Source organism: Rattus norvegicus, chromosome 6 (genome assembly GCF_036323735.1).
Source record: "Rattus norvegicus strain BN/NHsdMcwi chromosome 6, GRCr8, whole genome shotgun sequence".
In the NCBI taxonomy this organism is placed as follows: Eukaryota; Metazoa; Chordata; class Mammalia; order Rodentia; family Muridae; genus Rattus; species Rattus norvegicus.
The window spans coordinates 55846583-55871352 of NC_086024.1; the positions used below are offsets into that span (position 1 = coordinate 55846583).

At 41.0% G+C, this 24770-nt stretch overlaps 1 pseudogene; it reads right to left on the reverse strand.

Moving 5' to 3' along the window:
* Positions 1-5745: 5745 nt before the first annotated feature.
* On the reverse strand, positions 5746-7989 carry Tomm70-ps1 (translocase of outer mitochondrial membrane 70, pseudogene 1; annotated as a pseudogene).
* Positions 7990-24770: the final 16781 nt, after the last annotated feature.

Sequence of the window (24770 nt, forward strand, 5' to 3'; positions counted from 1 at the left end):
AGAGAGGGAGGGAGGAAGAGAGAGAGAGAGAGAGAGAGAGAGAGAGAGAGAGAGAGAGAGAGAGAGAGGAGAGGGGAGGGGAGAGGAGGTGAGAGGAGAAGAGAAGAGAAGTAGAAGAGTAAAGGCCAGACATGAGCATGTTGGGGGGGGGATGGGGAGAGAAGGGACAAAGGGGAGAGCAAGAGAGAACAAGAGGGAGCAAGACAGCAAGAGCAAGAGGGCGAGGAAGGGGCAAGCAGACCCTTTTATAGTGCCAGGCACACCTGGTTGTAGCCTGGTAACTGGGGCGGCCTGCTCTGCTTTTTATCCCTGTTAGTCACTGTAAATTTTGCTTAAAGAATTCATCAATGTTCATGCCACTGTCTACCGTACTGTCTGAAAATTTCCCTACCAGGTTCACTATCTCATCACCTTTATATATTATGTTAGCGTTTAATATAATCCCATCATCCCTTCCCTTCCTCCAAACCTTCTCCCGTACCACCCCCATCCCCCACCCTCAACTTTCAAATCCATGGCCTCTCTTACTTTATTGTTGCTTGATTTCTAATTACATAAATATAACTTGCTTAGTTTGTACAATATTACCTGTCCGTGTATGCTTTCAGAGCTGACCGTTTGGTATGAGACAGACGATCAGTGTGCTCTTCCCTGGGAAAAGCTCTCTCTCCTGGTCTTAGCCTACCTTAGTTGCCGTAGCCTTTGTCTGAGGCTGAGAGCTCATGCGCTTGCCCCTGACCACTTCGGCCATCTTTATTCAGGCCGCCTTTACACGCAGGCTCCTGTGAAGTCTTAGGGCACCGACAAGAGATCACACTACGGTGACACTTAGGGTGACACTAAGGCTCCGTAGACCAGTTCCCAGTAGAGTTTCCGGCTCCATCTCCATCCTCACAGCATGGCCCTCATGTTCTCATTCCTGCCCACACTCTAGAGTAGCCTGTCAAGGCGTCTTGCCTATTTCTCCAACTGTCTCAAAATCCCACAGCAAACTCTAAGGGCGTATGACCCTCATCCCCACATATAACCAGAGAAACGGTTCCATTTCGCATTACCGTTTGTCTGCTGGCTTTCAGTCACTGTGACAACATACCCAGGAAAATCTCTTTTTCTTCATGGAGTCACAGGTTTCAGTCCATGGACAGAGGGCTCCACTCTTGTAGGCCTGTGGTAAGGCCAAGCATCATGGAGGGTATTTGTGGGAGAAGCTCTCCTTACCTCACTAAGGATGGGTCAGAGTCCCAATAATTTCTTCGAGACCCAGTGCCCTAACTTAATATTTCTATTTCTTAATAAAATACACATTAAAACACTTATATCACACAATACCTTTAAATTTCTTACAGCTTCTCTCTTTCCTAATATTCTCTGTTCGTCAATTTAACTTTTCTCATAAAAGCACTTAAATTATTAGAAATGTAAATAACAGAGCTAATTTTAATATTCATAGTCACTAGTGTTAACACATTTGATATTTCCCTACCCTGTGTTTTATTTGGAGATAATCTACAAGGCATCTTCTCATTTCTTTTATGCTATTTTAATCTGGATTAGTTTTTCTTCTTATAAGCAGGAAGCCATGAACTTAACCATTGTTTTATGAACATTTGATCATTAGGATATTAACAAATTTGGAAATGTGATATCCCTAACTTACGCCTATCTCATTCCTTTTTTGTATATAAGTGTGTGTATTTAATTAAATTTTATTTTTACTTATTCACTTTACATCGCTCACTTCCCCTCTCCCAGTCACCCCCAATACAATCCTTCTCTTATTGCCCCTCCCTTTCTCCCCCGAATGGGTGGGAGCTCCTCTGTGTAGCCCTCCTGCCTGGCACTTCAAGTCTCTGTGAGGCTAGGCACACCCTCTCCCACTGAGGCCAGACAAGACAGCCCATGGGATAGAAGAACAAATTCCATGCACCGGCAACAACTTTTGGGATAGCCCCAGCTCCAGTTTGTGACACACATGAAGACCAAGCTGCACATCTGCTGCATATCTGCTACATATGTCCAGGGAGGTATAGGTCCAGCCTATGTATGTTCTTTGGTTAGTGATTCAGACTCTGAGAGTTCCAAGGGTCCAGGTTAGTTGACTGCCTTCCTGTGGAATTCCTATCCCTTAGGGGCCCACAATCCTTCCTCCTATTCTTCCATAAGAGTCCCCAAGCTCCATCCACTGTTTGGCTGTGGGTGTCTGTATCTGTCTGAGTCAGCTGCTGGGTTAATGTGTAGCCCAGGCTGGCCTCAAACTCGTGATCCTACTGCTTTTGCTTCCTTTAGCAAATTCTACTGGTGTGTACCACCACAACCGTCTATCTATCTTATTCCTTTTAAATCTTAGAATTACAAGACAAAAATTAGCTCAGAATGCAGTTGAACATCTTCCGTAACATTGGCACATTAAAAACAAATCATTTTAGCTTACCCACGGAGTCACAGCATTCCGCTGCAAGCGATCCAGCTGCTGGCCAAAAAGCTGGCTACTCGGGCGTCAGAGGCATCTCAGTTCAACAAAACAAAGCAAGGAAGCAAACAAACAAACAAAACCCCCAGAGGTGAAGCTCGTCAAAGCAGCTCTGGCCGAATGCAACATTATTGAGGGAGAAGAGTTCAAGGCCAAGGAATCTGGGCACTGAGGCCCATGACAGGTCAGCATTTAGGTAGAGAAGGGGAGCTCGAACATCCCCCAGACTTTCTGGAAGAGGAATGAACTGGATAGTCACTTGACCTTTGTGTATAGCACTTGACAAAAGTTCAAAAAATAAACAAATGAACAAACAAACGAACAAACGAACAAACAAACCCCTGCCCTGATGCTTCGAAAGGAGGACAGAGAAAGTTTGGTACCATGGATGGATGCCTTAGATGTATACTGTTGTGGTTTGCCCTGGAGTTATCTGTATTTTGATGCTAATTCCACTGCCCCAAGGACAGCTGCCCTGTCATGTACTCAGGAATCAGGTGACTTCACCAGAACTTTTCCCCATTGAATTTGTAAAGTACAGGTGAGGGGCACGTACAGGATAGAAGGAGGCCTGTCATTGGAGGAGAAGGAAGGAGGGCAGGAGAGAAGTTTGAAGGAAGAGGAGGAGACTAGGAGAGAAAGGGGGAGATGGGAGCCGGAGAGAGGGGGAGAAGCCGTGACAGGACAAGATGGCAGGTGATGTTAAGATTCTGCTCTGTGTATTTACAGATTCTTATTAATGTTCTCAAGGGATGGATAGTACCAGGCATTGTATGTTTAAGTGGGCAATTATATCTTACCAATTGGATCTAAGAGTATTGTGTTGTGTGTTCTTTTATGTGAGGGTTTGAGTGTAGGAAAGTGTGCGGCTGGGCTGTGTTTCCGCCAAGATATCTAACAGATATCTTGGGGCACCGAGGTGTAGACCCAGCGGGGTAAAAGACCAACTATACATTTTTATTTTTATGTTTTTACAACAACAGTGTGCAAGGAATCTGCAGCTTCAGAAAGTTTTATGCTGTTTTTATGGAGGGCTTTGGGTTATTTCTATATGTTAGGGCGAGCCTGTTTGGAAACTAACAAATCTATCTCGGGATAGGCTTAGTACTGATATAAAAGTTTCATCCTACTTTATATTTCTTAGGGATTTACTGAGTATGTGCTGTTTTTCTTATGACTGTAGCTCCAACAATATGTATCAATACTGGCTTACATGTTCAACGGTCAATATTTTGAATTAATAACCTTTTGAAGAAGTGATCACCAATTTCTCAAAGGCAGGAAAGGCGTTTACCAGTGAATATGACAATGAATACTTTTGACTTGCACGAAGCAACAGTCAGTCAGCCGTGTAGTTCGCTCTGGCTAAGGGCAAGGAGAATAAATGCCAGGATATATTGTTTGGGCTGCTACTTTTACTATAACCAAAATTACTACATAGTAGGATTCAAGAACTTGTTAACATGGCGTGACTGGCATATGGATAATTTAAAATGAAAGGCCTTTCATTTATAAAAAGTATTTTAAGAATTTAGATGTAGCAATGATTCTTTTTTTTTTTTTTTCGTCAGCAAACACACTGAGAAAGGAAACTAGAAGCGAGCATGGTAGCAGTCAGCAGTTTCCCGTTTCTGACCGGAGACCTTAGGAGTGCGTACTGTGTGTGCAGACACAGATGCAGAGGGAACCGAGGCTTAACTGTAGGTCCCGTGGGTATGTCCATGAGCGATGCTCTCTGTAAGGTTTTCTTTTATTATAATGAAATGCATTTTATCTAATTTTAAAATTAGAGAAATGTTGACTTCATAGAATAAATTATGAGGAGTTGATTCTGGGAATGATTTTGGAACATTATTACTACTCCTTAGTTCAATATTTGTTATATTCCAGAAGGAAAAACACTCACGTCTTTTGGAAAGTTATTGACTATTAATTATATTCTTAGGTATATCAAAAATTTCATATGTTGTTCTTGAGTGACTTTTCTTGATGCTTTTCAAGGAATTTATTCTATTTGTCTAAGTTGCAGACCATAATTCTTCCTGGGATAAGTTTATTTTTGTGGGATATTGTAAGATCTATGGTGACCACACTGCCTTGATTTCCAATGTTGGTTATGGCTGACTTCTTTTCCTTTCTTAGTTAATGGTCTATGGAGTTTATTACCGTTTTCAAAATAAACATTTTATTTTATCTTACTTATAAACTACACTGATTTCAGCTCTAATTTTATTTATTATTTTTATATTAAGCTTATTTTTTCTTTAGTTCAGCAAAGTGGTCAGGCATGTTACTTATTTTTGGTATATTTTAATGTAAGTAATCCATGCTATAAAATTCCTCTAAACACTAGATGGACTGTTGTAGAGGGCCGCAATAACATTCGCCACCACAAGATGGCGCTGGCCTCCACTGCGCCCCACGTGGAAAGCTGGGATAGCTTTCGCCATTACAAGATGGCGCTGGCCTCCACCGCGCCAGCCGACTTCCTTCCAGGAAGTTAACTGTGTGCGCATGTGCAAGAGTGCCTTCGTGCCAGGTCTTTGCCCGCTCCGGGGCATGCCTAATGAGATCATGGGTAAGCAACCAATCAGGCGTGGACACGCCACATTAGGGTGTATATAAGCAGCGCCATTCTGGGGCTCGCTCTCTCCTCTTCAAGATGCAATAAACGCTTTGCTGCAGAAGGATCCTGGTGTCCGCGCGTCATTCTTGCTGGCGAGACGTTGGGCGCACGACAGACTGTCACCCATACATTTTGAAGGCAGTATTTAAATTAACTATTGTTTATTTTTGTGTGTCTTTTGCCAGTCCTGGAAATACATTGGGCATTCTGAAATGTATTATCCAATGGCTCACTGAATGGATCTTTGTAATAGGTCTCTGGTAATTCCAAGGGTCTCCTGTTTGGTATACACATGGTTAGTATTGCTGTATCTTCTCAGAAAAGTAATTCTTTTATTAATATGTGATTCATCCCTGCCCCCCTTTTTTTCTAGAAAGTTCTTTTTTATTTTGAGTCCTTTTTGCATTAGATTAACACAGCTACTTTAGTTTTCTTTGCATGAGTAATAACACAAAATGCCTCATTTTTCCCTCTTAACTCCCTTTTCATGTTTAAAGTTTCTAACAGACAGTAAAAGTTGGGTTTTACTTTGTATCCACACTAACAATAGCTGTCTTATACCTGGGTTATTTCATTTGGTCTATCTATTCATTGCATGTGTTTTTTCCATGTTCTTTGGTTTTAATTGTATGATGCTTTATATAAATACTTTTTTTTTCAACAAATCAAAGTTTTTATTTGCATGGCCAATTACTGTTTGTATTCTACAACTTTGTTTTAATATCCCTTTAACAGGTTCTAAGCTTTTGTTGCACAGGGAATAAAAGCTGCAAGACTGCAAACTTCCTTGAAGGCCATGCCCACTACACCTAAACATGAAACAGATGTAATGACAACATCACAAAGGGAATACTGAGTTCCACCATTCAACAATTCATGACTGTGTCTTCAGGATTCAGTTGAAGAGGGGGTAAACTTCTTTTAAAAGAGTCAGTCTGTTTCCCCTGGTGCTTATAATGTCGGTGGTTTTAATCCGTATTTCTTTGCTACTTCTGTCTGGGCATGGGCAGCATCACAAAATGAGTACAAATGAGCCATCTCCATTTCCGACTTGGCCAGGTTGATAGCTTTGTTGAACATGTCAATGACTTTCTCCATGTTTCCTCTCTGCACTTCAATAGTCCCCATGGTCTCATACGCAAAGTCACATTTGTTGTCAATTTCAATAGCTTTGCTGATAAGCTCCAAACCTTTATCCAAATCTTGCTTCCACTGAAGTTGAAGTAAACCTTTATGAACATAAGTTGTAGCATTATCTGGTTCCAAATCAATACATTTATCATACATTTCATCAGCTTTACCAAACTGTTGTTGATCTGTTAATGCCTGGGCATAAAGTGCATAGCCTTCAGCACACCTTGGAAATTGCTTTATGACTTCTTCAAAACCTTTCATAGCTGCCTGGACTTGCGAAGAATTGTTTGCTGTATATGCCTGCCGATACAATGCAAAACACTTCTGAGCCTGTGCCAAAGCAAACTTCGGTCTTAGTCTGATACATGCATCAAAATCTGCCACTGCTTCTTCAACTAGATCCAGCAGGATTTTCAGCTGTCCTCGGTGGTGATAAACATCCGAGTTCATAGGGTCGATCTCAGCAGCCATGTTGAAGTCCTGAGTAGACAGCATAGGCTGCTGCTGCTGCATGCACATGGTGCCTCTTTTGATAAGGGCATTTGCTCGAAGCTTCACGTTAGCTTCCTTCAAACTGATGACCTTATCTAAGTCAGGCTTGGCCGCATTGGCACTGCCAATAAGCAAGTAGAAGGTGGCTCGTAGTAGTAATGCCTCTGCCATGTATTTGCCTTGAGCATCTATTTCCTTTGAGCATTCACTTACGATTTTGTCATAGTTTTCTTCTTCCATATATTGTTTAGCTTTTAAATATCCAGAATTTTCTTTTACTTCTAACGCTTCTCCCTCCTTGTCCTTATCTTCGTCAGACTTCTCTCCTTTAAGCATTGGCTGAGAAATTATGTCATCCGTGAAAGAACTGAAGTAAGATTTAATAAACTGTGGAGATGGCATCAGAGGTTCCCGGTTCTTATATTTTTCTTTGGCATTCTCTTTCCCGAGAAGTTTAAGAACTTTATCAGCTAACAGCATGCTCTGCTCATTTTGAAACCCTTCTAATATACACACAGCAGTGACATCTTCTAAACACTCCTTCTTATTGTCTAGCTTCTCATGGGCTTTTGCACGTCTAAAGAGAGCTTTCACATATTTGGGATTAAGTTCAACGGCCTTTGTACAATCTTGGGCCACTTCTTTCCATTTTTGCAACTGTTCAAAGGCAGCAGCTCTGTTCTGATAAAATGTAGAGAGGTCTGCATTCTTCTCAGTAGGGCAATAGCCTCGGTATAGCACTGAATAGCTTGCTCATATTTTCCTGCTTTGAAATATTTGTTGCCTTTATTTTTGGCTGCTTGGGCTCTGTCCAGAGAGCTCATTTCCAGGGAGTCACTAGAACCGTCGGGGCCACTGCCCAGGGCCGGACTGGCCCTGCCCTCTGGGGTCTTTCGTTCGCTGTTGCGCTTCAGGCCGCTGGCGTCGCCCCGGCCTCCGGCTTCCCGGCGCCTCCGTCTTCGGCTCCACAGGTACATGGCCCCAGCACCCAGCAACAGGGGCGCCCCAATGGCCAGCGCCACGTGCCATCGCGGCAGGGTCCCCGCGCCCGAGCCGGGGGCCGCAGTCCCACCGCTACTGCCCACTCCATTTCCAGAAGCGGGCGCAGCAGCCGCCGCCATCGCCGCCTCTACGGGCTTAGAGGCGGCCATGACGACTGTCCTCCGCCGCCGCCGCGCCGGTCGCGGGCGCCACGGTCACCGGGCAGCGTGGAGAGGAAGCCGGGAGCGTGGAGGAAAGCAACGCGCGAGCGAGCACGCTAAGCAGCAGGAGCCTATATAAATACTTTTTATCTTTCATTTTTATATCAGCTACACTTTAAAGTAGAATTTTCACATAGAGATCCAGAACTAGACAATATACAGGGAAAGAAAGACCTTGGAGCACTCAGTCCTAAAGGGAATGTCTTTCTCAAACCCCTCCTCTCCGGGCTCACAGATCTATGCAGAAGAGGAAGCAGAGAGGTTGTGAGAGCACAGGTGGCCGGTTGGGGATTTAGCTCAGTGGTAGAGCGCTTGCCTAGCAAGCGCAAGGTCCTGGATTCGGTCCCCAGCTCCAGAAAAAGAAAGAAAAAAAAAAAAAAGAAAAAGAAAAAAGAAAAAAGAGCACAGGTGGCGGATGACTCCAGGGAAAGAGCACTTTCCAGACACAACAGGGTGTGTGCACATGTGAACACACAGAGACTGTGGTAGCACTCACAAGACCTGCACAGCTTCCAGCCAGACAAAACCCTAGCTTGAAAGGAGGAGGGGGAGGGAGAGGAGGAGGAGAAGAAAGAGAAAAAAGAAGTGGTTACAATGTTCCACCTGTAACTAAGGAGCTATTTATAATTGATAGACTCTGAGAAAAGGAAACTCAGTTACCTGAAATGGAGTAACACTGGGTATAGCAACCACTTATCAGCATGAAACCATGCTGAAAAGCGGCTGTCAACACAAAACAGATTCCTTCCTTCCTCCTTCCCTCCCTCCCCCCCCCCTTTGGTGTTGCCTTTTCGATTTGTACGTACGTATTTTTTTTTAATAGAGAACATAAAGTTAGGTGGGCAGGGAGGGGAAATTTCCTTGCATGAGTAGGAGGAGAGGAAAGAGTACGATCAAAATATATTGTTTAAAAATAAAATAATAAAGATAGTGCTTTTCTAGAGTGTATGAGTTTGTACTAAATTAATCTCTGTTTTTCATTTATTCATTTGTTTTTTCATTTATTCACTTTACATACTGATTAAAATCTCCACCTCCACCCCCACTCCCTGTCCCTCCTCTCCTCCCAGTCCCAATCTTACAAATCCCTCTCCCCTTCTCCTCAGAGAAGAGGAAACCTGCCTTGGGACATTCAGTAAAAGCAGGATTCAGTGCCCTCTCCTACTGAGGCCCAACCAGGCAGTCCAGCTAGGGGAAGAGGATCCAACAGCAAGCAGCAGTGAGAGACAGTCTCTGCTCCAACTGTTAGGGGACCCATATGATGACCAAGTTGCATATCTGCTAGAAATGTGTAGTGGGCCTCCGTCCAGCCCCTGAACACTCATTGGTTGCTGGTTCAGTCTCTGCTAGCCCCTAAGAGCTCAGGGCAGTTGACTGGGTAGATCTTCTTGTGGTGTCCTTGGCCCCTCTGGTTTGCTTAGTTCTATCCCTCACTCTTCTACAAGGGTCTTGAGGTCCCCCTGATGTTTGACGGTGGGTCTCTGCATCTGCCTCCTTTCACTGCTGGATGAAGCCTCTCAGGAGACAGTTATGCTAGGTCCTTGTCTACAAGCATAGCAGATTATCATTAATGGTGTCAGATATTTCCTATCTGGGGTTTGGGGTCCCCCCCCAAATCCCTCCACTGGAAGTCTTGCCTGGTTACAGGAGGTGGCTGTTTCAGGCTTCATATTCCCCATTGCTAGGAGTCTTAGCTAGGATCACTCTAATGGATCTTGGGAGTTTTCATATTTCTTTTCCTTTTTAAATTGGACCATCCTTTTGATGAGCTTGGCTATCTTAAGGGAAAACTCGTCTTTCTTTTTCAAAATTTTTGTTGATGCCGATGATTATTATTTTTATGATTATTATTATTATTATGCCGTAAACTACAAGAACAAAAATGATAAAACAATAAGATGTGTTAGAGAATGTTAGCTTTAAATGCATGAATGAATGACAAAACCAGTCACTTCTTACACAGCCTAGCCATGTTTATTAGTTTTATATTTAAGGGTTAAAAATCCAGTTCCATAAATAATTTCCTACAATCGAACAATGTAGATTCTTAATATGTACTGACACATATGAATAGTGGGTATATATAATAACGCTTGTGTAGAGTTGGGGATTACAGAATAAAGTGTTTGTAAAATATCAAACTCAAGTCATCAGGCTGTAAGGCAGACAACTTGAACCTGTCACATAGACCCAGGCCTAATGTTTTTAAAGATCAGTTATTGAGTTAAGATGAATTCACCTTCTATCTCTTGCATCATTAGGCTCACAATGACTAACTCATTTACTACTTTTTATCATTTATTTCATTATTTTAAATTATGTTTATATGTGCACTTCTGGGTGGCTATGTGAACTTGAAGCTGGAAGGAGGGATCTGACACACTGGGAGACAGAGTTACAGGTAGTTATGAGCCTTGCAATGTAAGGTTCTGGGAACCAGAGCTGAGAGCTCCAGAAGACTGCTGAGCCGCCATCTCTCCAGCACCCCACACATTAGTCTATGTGTGCATGCACTACGAGCTTTGTAAGCTTTCTTCAGATTTAACAAAATATGACTAACCCCTTACCTTACACAAATTTAATGCTGTTTATCATTTCTTTGTAAAAATATAGTAACCCTCTTGCCTCTGTTTCTTTTACTTTTGCTCTGATAAAATTCCCTGGCAAGAAGCATCTTAGGGAAATACAAGGGCTGTTTTAGCTACAGTTCAAGGTAGAATACATCATGGTGAAAAGCCCAGGTAGCAGAACCTTGAAGCAGCTGATCACCTTAAGTACTTAGTGAGAAGAGAGCCATAAAGTCACTCGAGCTAGCGCTCAATTTGCTCTTTCCACCTAACAGATTCCATGATGACTTCCCCAAGGGATTGGCCAGTGCTTACAGAGTCGATCCAATAGCAAAGAGCAATGGCTGGAAATGGCGGAGACTTCTGCAATGCAACCCAAGGAAAGGTTGGAGGGCTCTCTTTGTGTTTGCATTGAAGAATTTTTGGTGCACTGTGTATCTACATAGTTTAGGTCCAGGATGATCTTCCAAGGGTTCATGTGCTACAGTTTCAGTCCCTAGCATATAACTATCAGGATGTGGTAGAGCCATTAATATGTGGGGTTAGCGAGTTGTTCTAGGTACAGAGAGGGGGCATGGTATGGAACAGAATCTCTTCCTTCTTTCCTTCCTTCCTTCCTTCCTTCCTTTCTTTCTTTCTTTCTTTCTTTCTTTCTTTCTTTCTTCTTTCCTTTACTTTCCCCACTTCTCTGTTCCATTCCCCTTTTCTTCTTTACTATAGGGTGAATAATTTTGCTTTGCTGAGTATCCTGCATGCCATGTCACCACGGGGCCAAAGCAACAGGTTTCATGGATTGTGACTGGACTGTGATCTTCAACAATAAGCAAAATAATTTTTTCTCTTTATAAATTTTTTGTTACAGTGATGGAAAACGAGTATATGCATGCATTAGAGAGTTTCTTTTAAAAGTAAAAATAAAATATTGCCCTGATAAAAACTTAGACCAGGAGGGTGAAATGTTTCTAGAGGTGCAACAGTGACACTTATATCTACACAGTAGCTAACACGTGTCTAATTGGACCTAACGCCTGCTCAAATGGAGGGAAACCATGCACAGCTCTAGAAACCTAGCTGACTCCTCGGACTAGTGAAGGCATGGATCTTTGAAGAGAGCCTAGTACTAGTGCTGACACTTAGCTAGTCCAGCATAATTCCTAACTGCATTCTAAATACTTATCCTTATACCCACAGACCGGTATAGCTCTCACCCCTCATCAATGAACGCTTTGCAATAAATGGAGAACATTACAGAAAACCACACTGGGAAACATGAATTAATTAACTGTGTATGTGGTGCCCAGCTCCGACAGATGCATCTACAGAATAATTTCTGCACCTAAGGCTCAGGAAACACCTAAGGTACAGGGGACACAAATGTACTGAAAAGACTGTAAACATCAGAGGCCCAAGAAGTCTGCGAGAGTCTGTCTCCTACTAATGACAAGAGAACTACACCTATAATAGTTCTACAGCACAGACAACAAGACAAGAAGAAAGCTGTTAAGTTGCTTTTGTCAGGGTATTTTACCATAGCAAAGTGAAAAAGTAACTAAGTCAATAACCTTAAAAACTCAAAATAAAACACCTTCATTATTAACATGTAAAAGGATTGAAAACACATTTTGCATTTAAAACATTTTCACCATAAAATGCCTTTGTGATTAAGGATATTTCACTACATAGCATATAAAACCATTCATATGAATTTTACCTTTTATTTTGACTTTTTTAAATTGAAGAAAGTGTCTGTCTTTCTTTTACTTGAGAGAGAACTTTTTACATTAAAGTTAGAATGTACTTTGTATCGAAACATGCATATTGAAATTAGTCATTGTATCTGGAATCTTATTCTTGAAGGTTTGCTTTCTATGTATTGGATGGTATTTTGTTTTTCAGAGATCACTAATATATATATATATATATACACATATATATGATCTCTATATAATCTATATATAATTTCCTGCTCTTTTTCTTCAAAGAGAAAAAGGGGGAAATAATCTATTTCAGTCAGTGGAGTTGTAACATTCATTCAAAGAATTTCTCTGCGTTTCTTACTCACCACCACTGGGTGGAGTATTGCTTTAAACATGGACTTTATTCTACCTTGCATGAATAGCTAGATTAATTCTACTATGCAAGTGAGTAGTCAAAGTTCTGGTGAACAGTTGGATAACTATTGAAATTTTAATCACGATTGGAGTCAATGGAACTATTAGTTGTGATAATTAAGGACAGCAAACACATTTTATTCAGTGGTCTTCTATGGAAGGAAAAACAGATTATTATAATTGCAAGGAGATTGTATGGCTCAGGCACATGAAGTAGATTTAGCTTTCATGACATTGTGTGGGGCTAAAGGCTTGAAGCCCAGAGACCCTAAAGGGATGGTAGGATCTTCACCTGTTCCCAGTACCAGGCCCCTGTCACGTAGCCACAGTCACCCATAGATTTGTGGCCATCAGTCATGTAAGGGCAATTCCACAAGGCCCTCTGCATGTAGATGAGGCATCCCTAACATCTCAGACCAAGACAATAGGAAAAGAGACCTGACCTGTGGCCATGTAGGCTCAACACACAGATCTCCATGCTAATGAAGTACCTGGAGGCCTGGAGGGCGGAGCCAATAAATTTCCCTTCTCAGACATTCTTCCCTGCAACAGGTAATTAATCTCAGGCCCATCCTAAGAAAAGGGTGTACAGTTTTACTCATCTATTTTCAACAATGACGAAAAATGGTTTGGAACCACAGACTGTCTTTTTCATCGGGATCTACTCTAGGGAGCCATAGAGAGTGCCTTCACCTAGAGATCTGTAGTCTTCCACAGAAGGCCTCTCTGCACTCCCAGCCACAATTGCCACCAAGCCTGCCACTCTCGAGCCAAGGACTCTCCTCATGGGACCAGGCAGAGCGTGCCTTCTTCTCCCCCTCCCCTGGGCCCTGGGTCAGACCTGTCCCGCAGACCCCCACTTCGTTCTCAGCTCTTCTGTGACTCCCAGTGGTGCCTCTGCCTCCGTGTCCATGAGTCAGAGAACCCCAATGGCCCCACCCTGGGAACCCCTGAACCAGCTCCTGCTTTCCCAATACTCAGACTGCACTTTCTCACTCCCTATGGCCCCATACCTGCCTGGTGTGGTGTGGGTAAGCACAAATTCCCTGTGTCCTGCCTCCCCAAGTGACCATGCCCAATGGTAGAGCAGAAGGGATACACAAACCTACAACATTGTGTAGTTTTTGCCCCAAGACAGGAATCATGACATAACTATTTTAATTATGTATATTTTACACATTTATTATGATAACGTACAGCGTTTGTTGAAAAATACTGAATTCCACTGAACTATTTTGAGAATGATTTTCCCTTGAATTCATCACCACCACCATCATCATCATCATTTAGATTTATTTGTATTTATTTTATGTGTATAGGTGTTTTGCCTGCATGTATGTCTGTACACCACATGTGTACTTGATGCCCAAGAAGATCAGAAGAGGACATTGGAGTTTAAGATGACTGTGTGCTGCTATGTGGGTGTAGGAATTAACCCTAGGTCCTCCGAATGGGTGGCAAGTGCTCTTAACTGCCGAGCCATCTCTCCAGCCCCTTGAGTTGCTTTAGAAGCATCTTGCTGACAAAGGTTCCCACCTGTTTGTAGTCAACTCATTCATAATGCTGAGCTGAGCTAAGGGCAAAGGTGACAGGAAATTGTTTTAACCATTCAATGCATAGGTGTGTTCATTCATTTATTTATTTTGAGGTAGGAGTTTGCTATGTATTCTAGACCGGCCTCATATTCCCCCGCCCCACCTCATCCTTTTGAGTCCTACAACATTAGACCTTGGCCACCCCATCCAGCAGGAAAGCTTGGCTTTGCTTTGAAATGAACCTTGCATGTTCTAGACAAGTGCATTCCACTTTTTACTGTTTTTCTGTTGCTGGGACAAAAAACAATTGAGGGAAATGGAAGGGAAAGTTTACTTTTGGCTCACAGTTTGAGGGTGGGGCTCACATGGTGGGGAAGGTGTGCTGGCAGAAGCCTGATACCCCTGGGTCAGATGCGTAGTCAGAAAGCAGAAAGGAAGTGCTGTATGCTGCTGCCCAGCCTATCACCAGTCACATATAGGGTGGTTCTTTGCACCTCTCCTAACCCAATTTAGAATCTCCCGTAAAGCCATACCCAGAGGCTTGCCTTCTTGGTGACTCTAGAGCCTGCCAAGCCGAAGATCAACAGTCATGCACTCAATCACGAAGGAGTAAAATCAACCCTCATTATGCTTATAATTCAGAATAGGTAACAAGTTCTCTCCCCAGAACCTAAGAATTTGTGAGACCTTCTTTATGGCCTGACAGTCATGCTATTACATACCTGTAACATCTCTGCCTGATGGTCCTTGCTACTCAGAAGAGCAGTGGTAGAGGTTGAAATTGGAGGGCAACATGGCCATGACTCAAACACTCACCAATTCTGTATGAGCATACAAATTTAAATAGTATCCAGTGGTCCGCATCACCCTGCTGGGATAGAACCCTGAAACGTGTGAAGTGATCTATGTGTCCGACTTGGACCAGAAGCACTTCAGTCAATTCTACACATACCCGACCAGGTAACGCCTTCCAACTGTGAACACTGAGGGATGTGTCTCAGAAGAAAATGATAATTTCCTGTAGCATCTTGTCTTGATGTGGAGATTAAGATTCGGTAGGGGAGGATGACAAATTTAAATTAAGGAAAGGTAACACTGCAAGCCATTATCTTAGAAACAAAGAGGGCTTGGTGTTTTCTTGTCGAAATAATTAAAAAATTCCTATTTTTATTTTTTAATCATTTATTTATTTTTGATGCAAAATGTATTTCTGTGTTTCACTTGCATGTATGGAAAAGCACCATGCGCATGCCTGGTGTCCATGGAGGTCTTAAGGGAGCCACTGTTTGGGTCCTGAGAACCCAACCTGGGTTGTCTGTAAGAGCAGCAAGGACTCGTAACAGTTGGGGCCATCTCTCCAGCCCCTGTATAATTATGGAGTAATAATGAACTAAACATTTAAGTTTTTAGTCCAAAACTTTAGTTTTTATTGAGGTGAATTTATATCACATACATATAATAATTTTAAAGTCTAGAATGTATTATCCTGGAACAGTCACAATGTTGTGTAACCGTTTTGTCCCCGAGTTAGAACATTTGGTCGTCATCAAGTTATAGCTGTCTGTGTTTCACTCCTCCTCTCAGCCTGCTAACCACAGACTTACCTTCTGTACTTAGACATGTGTCTAGACCAGATGTTGTCTTTGCCAAGACATCAAGGAACATGTGACCTTTGTATCTGACTTCTTCATTTGGTCTGTTTCCAGGGTGAAGCATGAACCTGAATTTCGTTCCTTCAAACTGAGTAATAGCTCACTCTTTGTATCTGCCTCTATAGCGTATCCGTTCCTCCGCCAGAGTGCTTGGATTGCTCCCGTCTTTTGGTGGTTCGGATAAGAATGGCTCCCATAGACTCCTATTTGAATGCTTAAAAAGCAGTGCTATTAGAAGTTATGACCTTGTTGAAGTAGGTGTGGCCTTGTTGGAAGAAGCGTGTCACCGGGGATGGGCTTTAGGGTTTCAGAAGCCTAAGCCAGGTCCAACGTTGCTCTCTCTTCCTGCTGTCTATGTATCCAGATATAAAACTCTCAGCTCCTTCTCCAGCACCGTGTCTGCCTGTATGCCACTATGAATCCTGCCATGATGATAACTGATTGAACCTCTGAACCTATAATCCAGCCCCAATGAAATGTTTTCCTTTATAAGAGTTGCCTTGGTCATGGTGTCTCTCACAGCAGTGGAAACCCTAAGACACACCTGTAACAAATATCGGCGTGAAAGAACTCATCTGAGGCCTTGTTTTTAATTTTTTTACAATGTATCTAAAATTGAATCAAATGTTAATTTTGTTTAAATTTTTGAGCCAGTCTTTTGTTCATGGATGTATCATTAAAAAAAAAATCTCATTATTAAAAGAAAGACTTCAAACGTTCTACCTCCTTGTTAATACATTTGTCCTTATCAGCAGAAGAATAATGTGTTCTAATATGTGAAGTGACTTATGTTTATGCTTCCTCAGTGACTGAATGATGTGCATCTCACATTAATGCACATTGGCATTTCTTCCTGGAGAAACATGGGCTCAAGGTTGTTTGCTGCTTTTTATAACATTATTTGTCCTTTTGTTATAGACTGAATCTCGTTGCACCTGAATGCAAAAGTTTTATCATATATGTATATACTCTAATTCTGGAGATTCTTTTGATTTTCTGGCTAATACCTTTTGATACAAACAATGGTTTAATTAAAATCTTCTTTTTGGTTGTATGACACATTGTTTTTCTATGCAGCTTGGCTGAGCTGGCCCTCCCCATGTAGGCCTCCATTCCATAAAGTTCCCCTGGCACTGCTTCTAGGATAATGAGGGTAAAGGTGTGTGGCATTATGTCAAGTGAAACAGAGATTTAGTTTTTATGAAGTACAATTTCCTTCGTTTTTCCATTTTCACTATTGATATCAAGTCCACAATACTATAAAAGAAATGTAAGGTCCCTGAGAACTAACAGAGGAATGATGCCTTCTGATAGTTTTATAGTTCGGGTTCTTATATTTGAGCTCTTATACCATTAAATCTATCTTTATACAAAAATAAGGAAGAACATTCTCTCAATGTGGTGTTTGAGCATCCCTGCACCAGTGGTTAAAAACTTGCTTCCCCTAGGTTAGAGGTTTTCAACCGGTGAATAACAACCCCTTTGGGGGTTACATTTTAGATATCCTGCATATCAGATAATTACATTTCATAACAGTAGCAAAATACAGTTATGAAGTATCAATGGGATGATTTTATGGTTGGGGGTCACCACAATATGAGGAACTGTATTCAAGGGTTGCAGCATTAGGACAGGAAAGTTGAGAAGCACCGATCTAGATTGTGCTGGGAGTGTCTGTGAAAAATGAACTGTTCATTGATTTGTGCATTACTTATGGACTTTGAATTCTGATCCACTGATATATAATTGTATATCAATAAACTGTATAGTATATAAAATTATGTGTATTATATGCACATATTATGCTGGTTGGGTTTTTTTTTGTCAATTTGATTCAAGCTGGAAATAGAGAATCTTAGGTGAGAAATTGTGTTCTCAGTTTGTCTGTAGGCAAGTCTGTGGTGGGTATTTTCTTGATGATTGATGTGAGAAGACCCAGTGACCTTGGTTGGTACCACACCTGGTCAAGTGATCCTGGTGTGTATAAGCAATGTGAGAAAGCTACAGAGAGGTAAATAGTAAGAAGCATTATGGCTTCTGCTTCAATTCCTGCCTCCAGTTCCTGTCTTGAGTTAGTGCCCTGTCTTCTTCACTCAGTAATGGAGTGCGACTTGAGAATTTTAAGATGACATGAACTCTTTCTCGCTAGCTGCTTTCGGTCATGGTGTTTTATCACCATAATAAAAAGCAAACACAGATGTGGCTGTGTGGCTGCGTGTGTGTGTGTGTGTGTGTGTGTGTGTGTTTTACTGAAAAATATTTTTCATGTGTGTTCCATCACACATGCACAGTTTCTATTGTGCTCCATTAGTGCTCCTGTTCAAACTAGTACATCAACATAGTTTCCCTAACATCCATGGTTCACAGAAGGGTTTAATCTCGGTTTTATGCAATCGACTGGGTCTGGCAGATAATGGCATGAACCTACCATTTTAGTATGACAGAGAATATTTTCACCATCCTGAATGTCTTCTATGCTGTGGGAACACACATGAAAGAGTAACTTAGGGGCGAACTTTGGTTAATAGTTTCACAGTTTCAGTTCCAAGTGAGAAGCAGAGGACAGAGAAGAGCCGGCCACTTTGTCGTAAACAGAGAGAGGGGGAGGGGGAGGCAAAGAGAGAGAATGGTCACTGCAGTCCCTGGCTTTCTCCTTCTGTACGTTTTGATCTGTGCTGGTGCCCAACTTACGGGTTTCCTGAACATTTATGGTGGGTTTTTCCTCATTAGTTATCTATCTCAGGACGAGTCCTCTCAGATACATCCAGAGGTGGGCTATCATGAGCTTGTAGGTATTTCTTGGTGCAGTCAACACTCAAGATTAACCACTATATGACTGGTTTTTCCTACTCAATAGTAATTAGGTTCACTTTACTGCTTCTATTTTTTATTTTTCATAAATTCATGTATTTAGAATCAGATACTAGGCAAAACTTAAAGCTATGCCTTATTTCAAGTCCTAGAATGCATTTGTTTCTTTTCTATGTCCCTTTGTGGCTCGGTTCTTTTTTTAATCGTTGAGTTTTTATACTGTATATACGGTTATTCGTGTACATTACAATTTCTATCTACTAAAGGGTATCCTTGGCCTATGACATTTTAAAATCTGGTTGTTTTCTTATTGTTGTTTTTAAGCATTCTATGGATATGTCAGAAAAGGTTTTTTTATTAGATATTGTGGCTTAGAGATAAAATGTCCACATAGACTTATTTATCGAAGGCTCTCTGGTGGCACTATTTTAAAGGCTGCAGAAACATTAAACGTCAGCGACAACTGAGGAATAGGATGTGTTCTTCCTGGACCCTTTCCCTCTCTTTTCCCTTTACATCATGCATTTCTTTACCAAGTGCTCCCTCCTGTATATTCACCCCTCCCTCAGGCTTGCAACAATGGAGTTATCTAGGTATGGACTGAAACTGTTGAGTCCAAGAAACACGTTGCCTCCTTTAACTTTCTGGCGGCATTCATCAGTGATGGAAAGTCAGACTAAAACAGATACGGTCTTTTCAAACAGTCTGCAAATGATCTTCTCATGATCTTACTATTGCCTTTTTAGGGCACAAGTTTTTTTATTTTAATGAAATCAACCTTATCAATTATTTTCTTCATTAATCATATCTGCTATGTTACTTGCTAAGAATTTTATATATTTCAGAGTAAATACATGAGGAGCAATTTCTGGGCTCACAATTTGTCTACTATTCTATTTTTTCTAACATTTTACTAAGACTTCATTAATGAATCAGATAGACTCATTTCTCTTCTACCTTGCTTTTCTGTGTCATCGTGCAGTTGGATGCTCTAAGTCTACTACCTTTCTATGTTACCTTTGAAATTAATTTATTTACATAAAACAGGATAGTTGGATATGATTGCATTGATTTTTATTATATATATAACTGATTTGTTAATAATATTCTCTTTCAATCTATGAGCACATCATGTCATGTCTCTCACTTATTTAGTTCTTTGATTTATCATCAGTGTTTTATTAAATTCCTTTTATCAGTTGTATACACATCTTGATAAATTTCTATGTTTCTCAACTTGGGGAAATCTGCTCCTATGACTAGTAATATGTTTTTAACTTCAAAATTTATTTCTTGTTGGTGTATGAGGCGGTGGTAATGCATTTGATGCTGTAATCTCTCATTAGTTCCAAATGCAGTTGTTTCATTGTTGTGTTTTTGAACCAGATGGTCATGAACATTTTTATTTAGTTTAGCCCGGATTGTGTGCCTTTTCTTTTGACTTATTATATTAACTTAGGGCTTCCAGTACAATATTAAAATGAAGCAGGGAGTAGGGACATTTTTGCTCTGTCGGTGGGAATGATTCCAGTTTAACTGTTATAGATGTAATCTGCATCTGTGAAGTGCTTCTTATCAAGGGAGGGTCTTTCCCTCTATTCCTGCCTTACTAAGAGTGTTTACCATGAACTGATGGTAAATTTGTGCACAATGGTTTTTCCACATCTACTGTTACGACCGTGAGATTTTTCTTCTTTAGAAAGTCAACATGCTGTGTTGAGTTTGGAATGGTAAAGCATTATTGTACACACGGGATGAATAGCACTTGATTGTCATATGGGATTCATTTTTCTTGCCATATCACTGTCTGATTTTTTTAATAGAGCAATGTTGCCCTTGAAAAGCAATTAGGAAGCAGCCCCTTTATTCCTGTCTTCTGAAAGAGACTGAAGTGAATTGGCAGACGCTCTCTTTCAATGTTTGGTAGAGTTCGCACTGGTGAACTCCTTTTGTCCTGATATTTTCCGTTTGGATGATGTACTGACTGATTATTTTTTGTCAACTTGACACAAGCTAGAGTTGTCTAAAAGGGGGAAAGCTATCTAAAAGGAGGCGTACTGCTTACACTGGCTTGTAGCTTGCCCACTCATGACTTGCTCAGCTTGCTTTCTTATACAACACAAGACTGCCTGCCTTGGGTTGGCACTACCCACAGTAAGCTGAGCCCTCCCATATCAATTAAGAAAGTGCCCCACAGGCTTCCCCAAAGACCAATATGGCAGGGATATTTTGTGAATCTAGGGTCCCTCTTCTCAAATGACTCTAGCTTATGTCAACCTGACCAAAATAAATAAATAAATAAATAAATAAATAAATAAATAAATAAATAAATAAAATAGGAAAAACTTTAAAAAGGTTCAGTGGGTACTTTTCATAGGATGAAGCAAGCCTGTTGATATGAATTTTGTTCCCTGAAATACAGATAAAGGGAGAGAAGGGAACTAAGTGCAGTAAATTGTTCTTTGACTTCCATGTATTCTACATTGTGTTTTGGCCCCCAACATATACATGTGCATGAGCATGCATGTGTGTGTGTGTGTGTGTGTGTGTGTGTGTGTGTATACACAATAATAAATCTAATTACAATTCACAAAAGATACTCAATAAAAGAAAATACGATCCAAGCAAGTTTCTATTCTGCCAAAGTCTGCTTCATACATAAAGAGATAAAGTATGAAGAATGGATCAAAACTCAAGACATTGTTTTTATAAACACATTTTTAGAAAATTAAGAGAATTATGTTTCAAAATGCTGGTGGATTTTACTGAAGATAATTTCACTATGGAGAGAAAAGTTAAATTAAGAAATATAAAGGGGTATATCCTTATAGTTTACAAAATATATTTTTGCACTTAATTTTATTTTAACCCCCAAATAATTCCTGGAAATCCTGGTGATGGGGATGTAGGAGCAAAGGCATTCTTAACATGGCTAATGGAACCAATATGAAAATCATGGTGGCAGTCCTCCAAATGCTAGGAAGATAACATGATCAAGATATTTTACTCCTGAATATACACCCAAAGCAATCCATGTCATAACACATGTAATAGTCTACATCCATTATAGCAGTATTCATATCCAGCATATCAAATCTGTTTAGATGTCTGACACCAGGTGGCACAAAGAAAACATGGTATATATATATATATATATATATATATATATATATATATATATATATACACATATGGAGGAGCTTAATTCAAACATAAAAGTAATAAGGGAATTTGCAAGAAAGTGGGGGAATGAGAGAACATCATGCTAAGTGAAATAAGCCAGACACAAAAAGATGAATATTATATATATTTCTCTCCTCTCTCTCTCCCTCCCTCCCTCCCTCCCTCCCTCCCTCCTTCCTTACACAAACACACACACACACACAGAGAGAGAGAGAGAGAGAGAGAGAGAGAGAGAGAGAGAGAGAGAGAGAGAGAAGAGAGGAGAGAAATATATATAATATTCATCTTTTTGTGTCTGGCTTATTTCACTTAGCATGATGTTCTCTCTGTGTGTGTGTGTGTGTGTAAGGAAGAAGGGAGGGAGGGAGGGAGAGAGAGAGGAGAGAAAGATATATAATATTCATCTTTTTGTGTCTGGCTTATTTTACTTAGCATGATGTTCTCTTTTTTTTTGTTTTCTTTTTTTTTTATTAACTTGAGTATTTCTTATATACATTTCGAGTGTTATTCCCTTTCCCGGTATCCCGGCAAACATCCCCCTCCCCCCTCCCCTTCCTTATGGGTGTTCCCCTCCCAACCCTCCCCCCATTGCTGCCCTCCCCCCACAAGTCTAGTTCACTGGGGGTTCAGTCTTAGCAGGACCCAGGGCTTCCCCTTCCACTGGTGCTCTTACTAGGATATTCATTGCTACCTATGAGGTCAGAGTCCAGGGTCAGTCCATGTATAGTCTTTAGGTAGTGGCTTAGTCCCTGGAAGCTCTGGTTGCTTGACATTGTTGTACATATGGGGTCTCGAGCCCCTTCAAGCTCTTCCAGTTCTTTCTCTGATTCCTTCAACGGGGGTCCTATTCTCAGTTCAGTGGTCTGCTGCTGGCATTCGCCTCTGTATTTGCTGTATTCTGGCTGTGTCTCTCAGGAGCGATCTACATCCGGCTCCTGTCGGTCTGCACTTCTTTGCTTCATCCATCTTGTCTAATTGGGTGGCTGTATATGTATGGGCCACATGTGGGGCAGGCTCTGAATGGGTGTTCCTTCAGTCTCTGTTTTAATCTTTGCCTCTCTCTTCCCTGCCAAGGGTATTCTTGATCCCCTTTTAAAGAAGGAGTGAAGCATTCACATTTTGATCATCCGTCTTGAGTTTCATTTGTTCTAGGCATCTAGGGTAATTCAAGCATTTGGGCTAATAGTCACTTATCAGTGAGTGCATACCATGTATGTCTTTCTGTGATTGGGTTACCTCACTCAGGATGATATTTTCCAGTTCCAACCATTTGCCTACGAATTTCATAAACTCGTTGTTTTTGATAGCTGAGTAATATTCCATTGTGTAGATGTACCACATTTTCTGTATCCATTCCTCTGTTGAAGGGCATCTGGGTTCTTTCCAGCTTCTGGCTATTATAAATACGGCTGCAATGAATATAGTGGAGCACGTGTCTTTTTTATATGTTGGGGCATCTTTTGGGTATATGCCCAAGAGAGGTATAGCTGGATCCTCAGGCAGTTCAATGTCCAATTTTCTGAGGAACCTCCAGACTGATTTCCAGAATGGTTTTACCAGTCTGCAATCCCACCAACAATGGAAGAGTGTTCCTCTTTCTCCACATCCTCGCCAGCATCTGCTGTCACCTGAGTTTTTGATCTTAGCCATTCTCACTGGTGTGAGGTGAAATCTCAGGGTTGTTTTGATTTGCATTTCCCTTATGACTAAAGATGTTGAACATTTCTTTAGGTGTTTCTCAGTCATTTGGCATTCCTCAGCTGTGAATTCTTTGTTTAGCTCTGAACCCCATTTTTTAATAGGGTTATTTGTTTCCCTGCGGTCTAACTTCTTGAGTTCTTTGGATATTTTGGATATAAGGCCTCTATCTGTTGTAGGATTGGTAGAGATCTTTTCCCAATCTGTTGGTTGCCGTTTTGTCCTAACCACAGTGTCCTTTGCCTTACAGAAGCTTTGCAGTTTTATGAGATCCCATTTGTCGATTCTTGATCTTAGAGCATAAGCCATTGGTGTTTTGTTTAGGAAATTTTTTCCAGTGCCCATGTGTTTCAGATGCTTCCCTAGTTTTTCTTCTATTAGTTTGAGTGTGTCTGGTTTGATGTGGAGGTCCTTGATCCACTTGGACTTAAGCTTTGTACAGGGTGATAAGCATGGATCGATCTGCGTTCTTCTACATGTTGACCTCCAGTTGAACCAGCACCATTTGCTGAAAATGCTATCTTTTTTCCATTGGATGGTTTTGGCTCCTTTGTCAAAAATCAAGTGACCATAGGTGTGTGGGTTCATTGCTGGGTCTTCAATTCTATTCCATTGGTCTATCTGCCTGTCTCTGTACCAATACCATGCAGTTTTTATCACTATTGCTCTGTAATACTGCTTGAGTTCAGGGATAGTGATTCCCCCTGAAGTCCTTTTATTGTTGAGGATAGCTTTAGCTATCCTGGGTTTTTTGTTATTCCAGATAAATTTGCAAATTGTTCTGTCTAACTCTTTGAAGAATTGGATTGGTATTTTGATGGGGATTGCATTGAATCTGTAGATTGCTTTTGGTAAAATGGCCATTTTTACTATATTAATCCTGCCAATCCATGAGCATGGGAGATCTTTCCATCTTCTGAGGTCTTCTTCAATTTCCTTCTTCAGTGTCTTGAAGTTCTTATTGTAGAGATCTTTTACTTGCTTGGTTAAAGTCACACCGAGGTCCTTTATATTATTTGGGTCTATTATGAAGGGTGTCGTTTCCCTAATTTCTTTCTCGGCTTGTTTCCCTTTTGTATAGAGGAAGGCAACTGATTTATTTGAGTTAATTTTATACACAGCCACTTTGCTGAAGTTGTTTATCAGCTTTAGTAGTTCTCTGGTGGAACTTTTGGGATCACTTAAATATACTATCATATCATCTGCAAATAGTGATATTTTGACTTCTTCTTTTCTGATCTGTATCCCCTTGACCTCCTTTTGTTGTCTCATTGCTCTGGCTAGAACTT